Below are 8,949 nucleotides of genomic sequence, written 5' to 3' on the forward strand. Positions count from 1 at the left end.
TGTGTCAGTATCTGTGTGTGTCAGTATCTGTGTGTCTGTGTGTGTGTTAGTAACTGTGTGTGTGTGTTAGTAACTGTGTGTGTGTCAGTATCTGTGTGTGTGTCAGTATCTGTGTGTCTCTCTGTGTCAGTATCAGTGTGTGTGTCAGTATCAGTGTGTGTGTCAGTATCAGTGTGTGTGTCAGTGTCTGTGTCTGTGTGTGTCAGTGTCTGTGTGTGTGTGTGTTAGTGTCTGTGTCTGTGTGTGTCAGTGTCTGTGTGTGTGTGTGTCAGTATCTGTGTGTCTGTGTGTGTGTCAGTATCAGTGTGTGTGTTAGTGTGTCTGTGTGTGTGTGTCAGTATCTGTGTGTGTGTGTCTGTGTGTGTGTGTGTCAGTGTCTGTGTGTCTCTCTGTGTGTCAGTATCAGTGTGTGTGTCAGTGTCTGTGTGTCTGTGTGTTAGTGTGTGTGTGTGTCAGTATCTGTGTGTCTGTGTGTGTGTGTCAGTATCTGTCTGTGTGTGTGTGTCAGTGTCTGTGTGTGTGTGTGTCAGTATCAGTGTGTGTGTCAGAATCAGTATGTGTGTCAGTGTCTGTGTGTGTGTGTCAGTATCTGTGTGTGTCTGTGTGTGTGTGTGTCAGTGTCTGTGTGTCTCTCTGTGTGTCAGTATCAGTGTGTGTGTCAGTATCTGTGTGTGTGTGTGTGTGTGTCAGTGTCTGTGTGTGTGTGTGTGTGTGTGTGTGTCAGTGTGTCAGTATCTGTGTGTATGTATTTTTTGTATTCATACACAGGATGTGGGTGTCTCTGGCTGGGCTAGCATTTATTGCCCATCCCTAATTACCGAGAGGGCATTTAAGGGTCCAGAATCACATATAGACCAGACCAGGTAAGGATGGCAGATTTCCTTCAATAAAGTGATACAGATTTTTTTTCCCAACAATGCTTGACAATTGACAATGCTTAATAATTAACATTTGACTCTTAATTCCAGCTTTTATTTTATTGAATTCAAATTCCACCAGCTGCCATGGTAGGCTTTGAATCGAAGTCTCAAGAACATTCACTGAGTTTCTGGATTAATAGTCCAGCAATAATACCACTAGGCTATTGCCTCCCCTCCAGTGTCTGTGTGTGTGTATGGGCCTTGCCTCATAAAGTCCTGCTGTGAACTTGTGAAACAGATTAACCAATAGCTGTCTGAAGGCACTTGGTAAATGCTTGAGAAGGAAGTAGAAATTGGGGAAACTTTTGTGAAATTCATGGAATCCTGTCCCCGCCCCCAGAGGGTTGTCGATGTTTCAGTTTAAGATTTCTGGCCTCTCATGCCAGAGGTATCGGAGGAGTTTGTGGTGAAAGTGGAGTTGAAACCTGTAATCAGCCGTTATCATATTGGACCCAAGGGGGAAACTAAAATAAATGCACTAATGCTTTAAAATGAAGGTACTGGTCGTATTGAAGCTCTATTGTGAGGTATACAACTTGGATCACTGTGCATCATTTGCAACTTTTACTTGTTTTTCCTTCTGGGACAACAGTTCAGACTTGATGGGCTGAATGGTCTCCTCCTACTCATGTCTCTTGTGTGTTTGAAAGGACTCCTTGTTTGAACAGGAAAGCAGATGATATCACACCGAGTATGACAATGACATAGATGGGCCCAAGGTGCCTGTGAATGGACTGGACACAGTGAATCCTGAGGGAACACTCTCCGGGTGAGAACACATAGGGACGGTAATGCAGCAGGTATATCACTGGATGAGTATTCCAGAGGACAGAATTAACGATAAAACAACTACCTAAATACATTGTAACTACAGTGTCAATATCATTAATAGTGACCACATTGAACCCCTACAGAGTGGAAACAGGCCCTTTGGCCCAACAAGTTCACACAGACCCTTGGAGCAGCCCACCCAGACCCAAGCCCTTATAACCCACCTAAGCTACACATCACTGGACACAATGGGCAATTTAGCATGGCCAACCCACCTCACCTGCACATCTTTGGACTGTGGGAGGAAACCAGAGCACCCGAAGGAAACCCACACAGACACAGGGAGAATGTGCAAACTCTACACAGACAGTCACCCAAGGGTGGAATTGAACCCAGGTCCATGGCACTGTGAGGCAGCAGTGCTGACCACTGAGCCACTATGTCACCCCTGTTACTGGCTGCCATAGTTGTGAAATATTACAAAAACTCACAGAATCATTATGGTGCAGCCCATTGTGGCTCTCCATATCAGCATTCTGACTTAGTGCCATTCTCCCAACTATTCATAGCCATAATCCTGCACATTGTTTCAATTTTAATAACCATCCAATTCCCTCTGAACGCTTCACTTGAACCTGCTTCCACCACATTTCCAGGAAATGCATTCCACATCCGAAATACCCGCTGGGTGAAAAAGATTTTTTTCTTGCACAATACTTTCTTCTTTTGATGCTTTCTGGTTCTCGAACCTTTTATCAATTGTAGAATCCCCAAGATGCAGAAAGAGGCCACTTGGCCCATTGAGTGTATACTGACCCTCCGAAGAGCATCCCGCTCAGACCCAACTATCCCCATAACCCCTGATTTAGCATAGCCAATCCACCCAACCTGCACATCTTTGGACTATGGGAGGAAACCGGAGAATGGGTACAAATTCTCACTTAAGGTTTTAGCAAAGATTTGTAGCTCAGGTTGTGGGTGATGTTGTTGACTTGCTCGCTGAGCTGGCTTGTTTTAGTTCAGATATTTCATCACCATGCTTGGTGACATTATCAATGGAGCCTCCAATGAAGCGATGTTATCCTACTCCACTTGGAATTTATACTGACCGGTCTGTTATGGTGAGTGGTGTCATTTCTTGTTTTGGTCTGTATGGGTTTGTATATGGGGTCCAATTCCAAGTGTTTGTTGATTGCATTATGGGTTGAGAACCAGGCCTCTAGGAATTCCCATGTATGTCTATGTTTGGATTGGGCTACTATGGCCATGCTGTCCCAGTTAAACTGATGGCCTTCATTGTCCAAGTGTACTGATATTAGGGAAAGTTCGTCGTGCTGTTTTGCTGCTAGCTGATGTTCGTGTATTCTAATGGCCAGTTTCCTTCCTATCTGTCCAATGTAATGTTTATGGCAGTCGTTGCATGGTATTTTGTAAACCATGTTGGTTCTGCATGTTGTGGGAATGGGGTCGTTAATCGTTGTGAGTGTTTGTCGTAGAGTGGCTGTGGGCTTGTGGACTACCATGATTCCTAGTGGTCTTAGGAATCTCGTTGTCAGTTCTGATATGTTCCTGATGAAGGGCAGTGTGGCCAGTGTATTAGGATGTCCTCTTGTTGTTGTCTGTTTAGTAGGCACCTGCGGATGATGTTGTGGGGATATCTGTTCATAGCGAAGATTTTGTATAGGAGCTCTTCCTCTTTCCTGTGTAGTTCTGGTGTGTTGCAGCGAGTGGTTTAGTTTACAAAATACCATGTAATGACTGCCACAAACATTACATCAGACAGACAGGAAGGAAATTAGCCATCAGAATACACGAACATCAGCTAGCAGCAAAACGGCACGATGAACTCTCCTTAATATCTGTACATTCAGTCAATGAAGGCCATCAGTTTAACTGGGACAAAGTAACCATAGTAGCCCAAGCCAAACATAGACATGCATGGGAATTCCTCGAGCACTGGTTCTCAACTCCTATTGCAATCAACAAACATATAGAATTGGACCCCACATACAAAACCATACTGAACAGAACCGAAAATGACGGTACTAACCATAACGGACCAGACAGTATAAATTCCAAGTGTAGTAGAATAACATCGCTTCATCGGAGGCCACGCTGATGATGTTACCTAGCATGGTGATGAAACGTCTGAACGAAAACATGCCAACTCAGTGAGCAAGTCAACAACCTCACAATTTCTCATTATCCATTCTGACCAGCCCAACGTCATTTTGAAAACTTCTTTCAACTCTCCTCTTGGCCTTCTCCTCTCCAATTTATCTTCACAGCTGGTTTCTCATCCCTGGAACCATTCTTATAAATCTTTTCTCCAATGTGTTCATGCTCTTTCTGCTGTGTAGTGGTCAGAACTGTGTACCATATTCTGCAAAAGTCTAATTTATTTCTTATGAGGTTAAGCATAATCTCTTTGCTCTTATACTCAATGCTCTGTTTGTAAATGGGATACTGTATTTATTTTAGTCAGTTTCTTCGGACATGTTATGGCACACATATGGGTGAGGTGGAACTTGAACCTGGGCCTTTTGGCTTAGAGGTGGGCACCCTACCATTGTGCCACAGGACCCCTGGTAAATGGGATACTGTATGCTTTATTAACTAAACAAAAAACTGAAAGAACTACAGATGCTGGAAATCAGAGACAAAAATAGAAATTGCTGGAAAAGCTCAGCAGGTCTGGCAGTATCTTTGGAGAAAAAGCAGAGTTAATGTTTCAGGTTGAATGATCTTTCTTCAGAGCTGATAGTAGCTGAGAAAAAGTTGATATATATTACTAAAGAAGGAGTCGGGGAGGGGGAAGGAGTAAACGATAAGTAGAAATGGGGCCCAGAGAGAGAAATACAGTTGGGCAGACAATAGAATAGGTAAAGCTCAGCCTAGGAGAATGAATAGCTGCTAATGGGGACCATTAGTGGCTGATAATGGTTTCTGTATGGTAGCAACACATATAATGACAAGGCTTGGTGTATGGGCGTTAGGGTATGGACATGGGACAAGGTGCTCACGCCCCAAAGTTATTGAACTTGATATAGAAGGCTGCAGAGTCCCCAGGCATGGTAAGGTGCCAGGGGTGGTGTGGGGAGATATTGGGAGTGGAGGAGGAGTGGACCAGGGTGTCCCAGAGGGAATGACCCACTGCGAAAGGCTGACAAAGGAGGGGAGAGGAATACGTGTCTGATGGTGGCTAATCCTTTAATCTGATCCTTTACATGTGGATGCAGATGGGATGGTAGGTAAGGACCCTATTACTGTTGTGGGAGGGAGTGAGGGTTGAAATGCAGGAGATGGGTTGCACATGACTGAGGGCTCTGCCAACCAAGGTGCTGGGGAATCCTTGGTTGAGTAGTGTCATTATTGGTACACTCAGACAATGAAGGCCATCAGTTTAACTGGGACAAGGTAACCATAGTAGTCCAAGCCAAACATAGACATGCACAGGAATTCCTAGAGGCATGGTTCTCCGTCCATAATGCAATCAACAAACATATAGAATTGGACCCCATATTCAAACGCATACAGATCAAAACCGGGAATGTCACAACTCACCATAACGGACCGGACAGTAAAATTCCAAGCGGAGTAGAATAACATCGCTTCATGGGAGGCTCCACTGATGATATTACCTAGCATGGTGATGAAACGTCTGAACAAAAACAAGCCAACAACCTCACCCAGAACCCGAACTACAGATCTTTGCCAAAACTTTAAATTTGGCAAGTAAATTTAAAAGCAGTTATCTGCCCTAATAGGATTAGCACCTATGCCACTCCAGCCACTAGCCTGAGCATCTATTAGTAATCTAAGTACCAGGCAACCTTTATTTTCAATCAGCGATGATCTTATTGAATGATAGTTCGAGGGATTGAATGGCCTACTCCTGCTCCTAATTCTTCTGTTCCTATAACATTACAATACAAAGAATATACAACATAGAAACAGGTCGTTCTGATATCTGCGTGTGTTTTTCAAAATTAATTCACAGTATATATGCATTACAGGCTAAGCCAGCTTTTATTGCCCATCCCTAATTGCCCAGAGGGTCAACCACATTGCTGTGAGTCTGGAGTCACATGTGGGCCAGACTGGGTAAGGATGGCAGATTTCCTTCCCTAAAGGACATTACTGAACCTGATGGGTTTAGAGTCATCATTATGCTAGCATTTTATTCCAGTTTTTTTCTTGAAGTCAAATTTCACCCTTGTCATGGTGGGATTTGAACACATGCCCCAAAACCTGGGGTTCTGGATTACAAGGCCAGTGACACTACATCACCACTTCCCATAATTAATGCTTCACATAAATCTCCTCGCCCACTTCTTCATCTCATCCAATTAGCTTGTCCTTTTGATCTTTTCTCCCTCCTGGTTATCCACCTTCCCCTTTAATATATCAATACTTTTATTATGATAGTGGTAAAAATGACTGTCATCTGGTTTTTACCCAGGACCTTTCGTGGACTAAGATGGTTTTACAAAAGGAAACACACTGATTAAAGATGGCTACAGTGGTCACCTGAGCAGATAGACCCAGCTCATTGAAAACCATGAATGAATCCATCTGACCATAAATTAACATCAGGATAAAGAGATATTGAAACTCAGATCTGTATCTCTTGTTTGATTTACGCCTTTCTGAAAGTTGCACATATCGAGATGAAAGTTGCCTGCAGATTATCCAGGTTGGGGAAAAAAGATGAAGTCAGATACAGAAATACACAAGAGGACTATATTTCAGGGAAAAGCATTTCAGAGAGGAAGAGGAAAATGGCGTGGTAACAACAAATTGGAAGACTCTCTTTCTCGCTCTTTCCCCGTTTTTCTCAGCCACTCAAAAATCGCGTCCAGTGATAAAGCAAACTGAATAATCACATCATCACAGAATTGTTACAGCACAAAAGGAGGCCATTTGGCCCATTGTGCCTGCACTGTTTCTATTACCTAGCACTAATCTCCTTTTCTCCCATATCCCTGAATACCTTTTCTTCCAAATAATCATCCAATGCCATCTTGAATGGCTCTTGAACCTGCCTCCACCATTTCCAGGCAGTGCATTCCCTAATTATTCACAGGGTGTAATATCCACTCACTGAAGGATATTTACAAATGTCTCCTCTGCTAAGAACACTTCAAAAACTGTGAATTTTTAAAATTGTCTGCTCTTGATCTTCCTTTTGTACGAGACATGCACAACCCTTTTTAAACTTCATTCCTGTGTGTGTGTGCATGTTTAATGCTTCATTTTATTGTTTTTCTCAGGGTTAGCCAGTAACAAAATTCTTTCTTTCACTCAAGAAAACCTTCTAATTGGCTCCTTAATTTTGACTAATTCTGCTTTTCAATTAAGGTGTGATTATAGGCGTGCAGTGAAAACAATGAAAAATCTTTGTTATGACCACCCAGGGGGCAGGGAGCTGACTCAGCCCTCCCACTTGCTTGTAATACTGTGACCTTCATTGTGGGGGTGAATTCCACATTCTAGCCAGTCTCTGGATAAAGAAGTGTCTCCTAAATATCCAGCTGGATTTATTCGTAACTGCCTTATATTGATTTCCACAATCTTGTTCACCACCATTTTCTCTAGCTTATGTCTGTTCTTTTTTTATAGAGTTTGTGTTCAAATTTATCCCAACTTTATGAGATAAAAGCATTCAAAGACATCACAGAAAATTTCATTGGGGTATCCTTTTGAACCTGGAGCTGATGCTTTGTCAGGACAAGGTGTAAAAATGAGTAAGTGATAGCACAGACAAAGGCTATTTGTCCCATTTCTCTGTTTTCCTGGAAGGAGTCTTATTCAACATTTAACTACTTATTTGCCTGACTGGGGAATACTGGATACTATAGGGAGGAGGACAAGGTGAAATATTCTTTGTGAAAGAATGAAATGAAACAGTGAATTGGCAGGGTGTCCCCAAATACAAGTTAGTTTTCTTTCTCATTAGTGAGTCTTTAAACGATGTATTTTGCCTCAACTGTTCCATGTGCAGGGAGTTCCAAATCCTCACCACTCTCTAGGGAAAAGCAATTTCCCCTGGATTCCCATGTGGATTGACTAGAGGTCACTACCTGGTGCCTGGTTCTCCACAAATGGAAACAATTTCTCCACATCTATCTGATCTAACCCTTTCATAATTCGAAAGATGTTGAGGTTGCGAGACAACAAGGTGCAGGGCTGGATGAACACAGCAGGCCAAGTTGAGGTTGGTTGGCTCGCCGAGCTGGTTTGTTGTTCCGCTGACGTTTCGTTACCGTGCTTGATAACATCCTCACATCCACACCAAGCATGGTAACAAAACATCTGCAAAAACAACAAACCAGTTCGGCAAGCCAAACAACCTCAACACCCACAACCCGAGCTACAGATCTACTCCAAAATCGAAAGATGTCTATCAGGTCACCTCTTAGTCCCTTGTTACTTCAATAAGCATAAAATAATTACCAGAAAATATCTTCTAATAATCTGCTGATGAATAATTTACTTGCCTAGTTTATAATAATTCCAAAGATGATTAAAATGCAGGTTATAATTTCAGGTTGAGCATTAGAAGAGGAAAATAGACATTAATACTGAGATCATTGTGTTTTTCCAACTCTGCCGTCCTGTGAGTCACTGTGCTGTTGCAGCCCATGCTGTAAACTAATTCCCACACTGACCCTCTCCATCTCTTTTCTTCTCTGTTCACTCCAAAGAACTGAGCTTGCTCACCTGTTTTCTTACTGTATCCGTATGGGGAATGGTAGCTACATGTCTGCATTATTGGACTAACATAGACAAACACCAGCTCAAATTCCAACACAGCAGATGGGGAATATAAATCTGATTCCTCCTCCCACTTTGTCAACCATCATTTTCAAGTTCCAAAAAAGTGCCATAATTGGACTCAAATCATTAACTCTGTTTCTCAAACCACTGTTGTTCAGTTTTACTGGCACTTTCTGATTTTATTTCAAATCTCAAGCATCTGCAGAATTTTGCTTTTAATAAAATGCCTTTCTCAGTAACAGTGACCATGACAACTGTAGGATTTCTCTCCGTAAAAGTCCATCTGGTTCACTTATGTCCTTCAGGAGGTACCTTCTCTGGTCTGGCCCGTGTATAATGCCAGAGCCAGAGCAATGTGATTGAATCTTGAAATAGCTGAGCAAGCCACTCAGTCATATTCAGATAGCTCCCAAACAGTTTCCTGAGGACAGATAGGAACAGACAATGAGTGCTGGTCCAGTCAGTAATGGCCAAATTC

The sequence above is a fragment of the Rhincodon typus genome, chromosome 10 (assembly GCF_021869965.1).
Source record: "Rhincodon typus isolate 14 chromosome 10, sRhiTyp1.1, whole genome shotgun sequence".
In the NCBI taxonomy this organism is placed as follows: Eukaryota; Metazoa; Chordata; class Chondrichthyes; order Orectolobiformes; family Rhincodontidae; genus Rhincodon; species Rhincodon typus.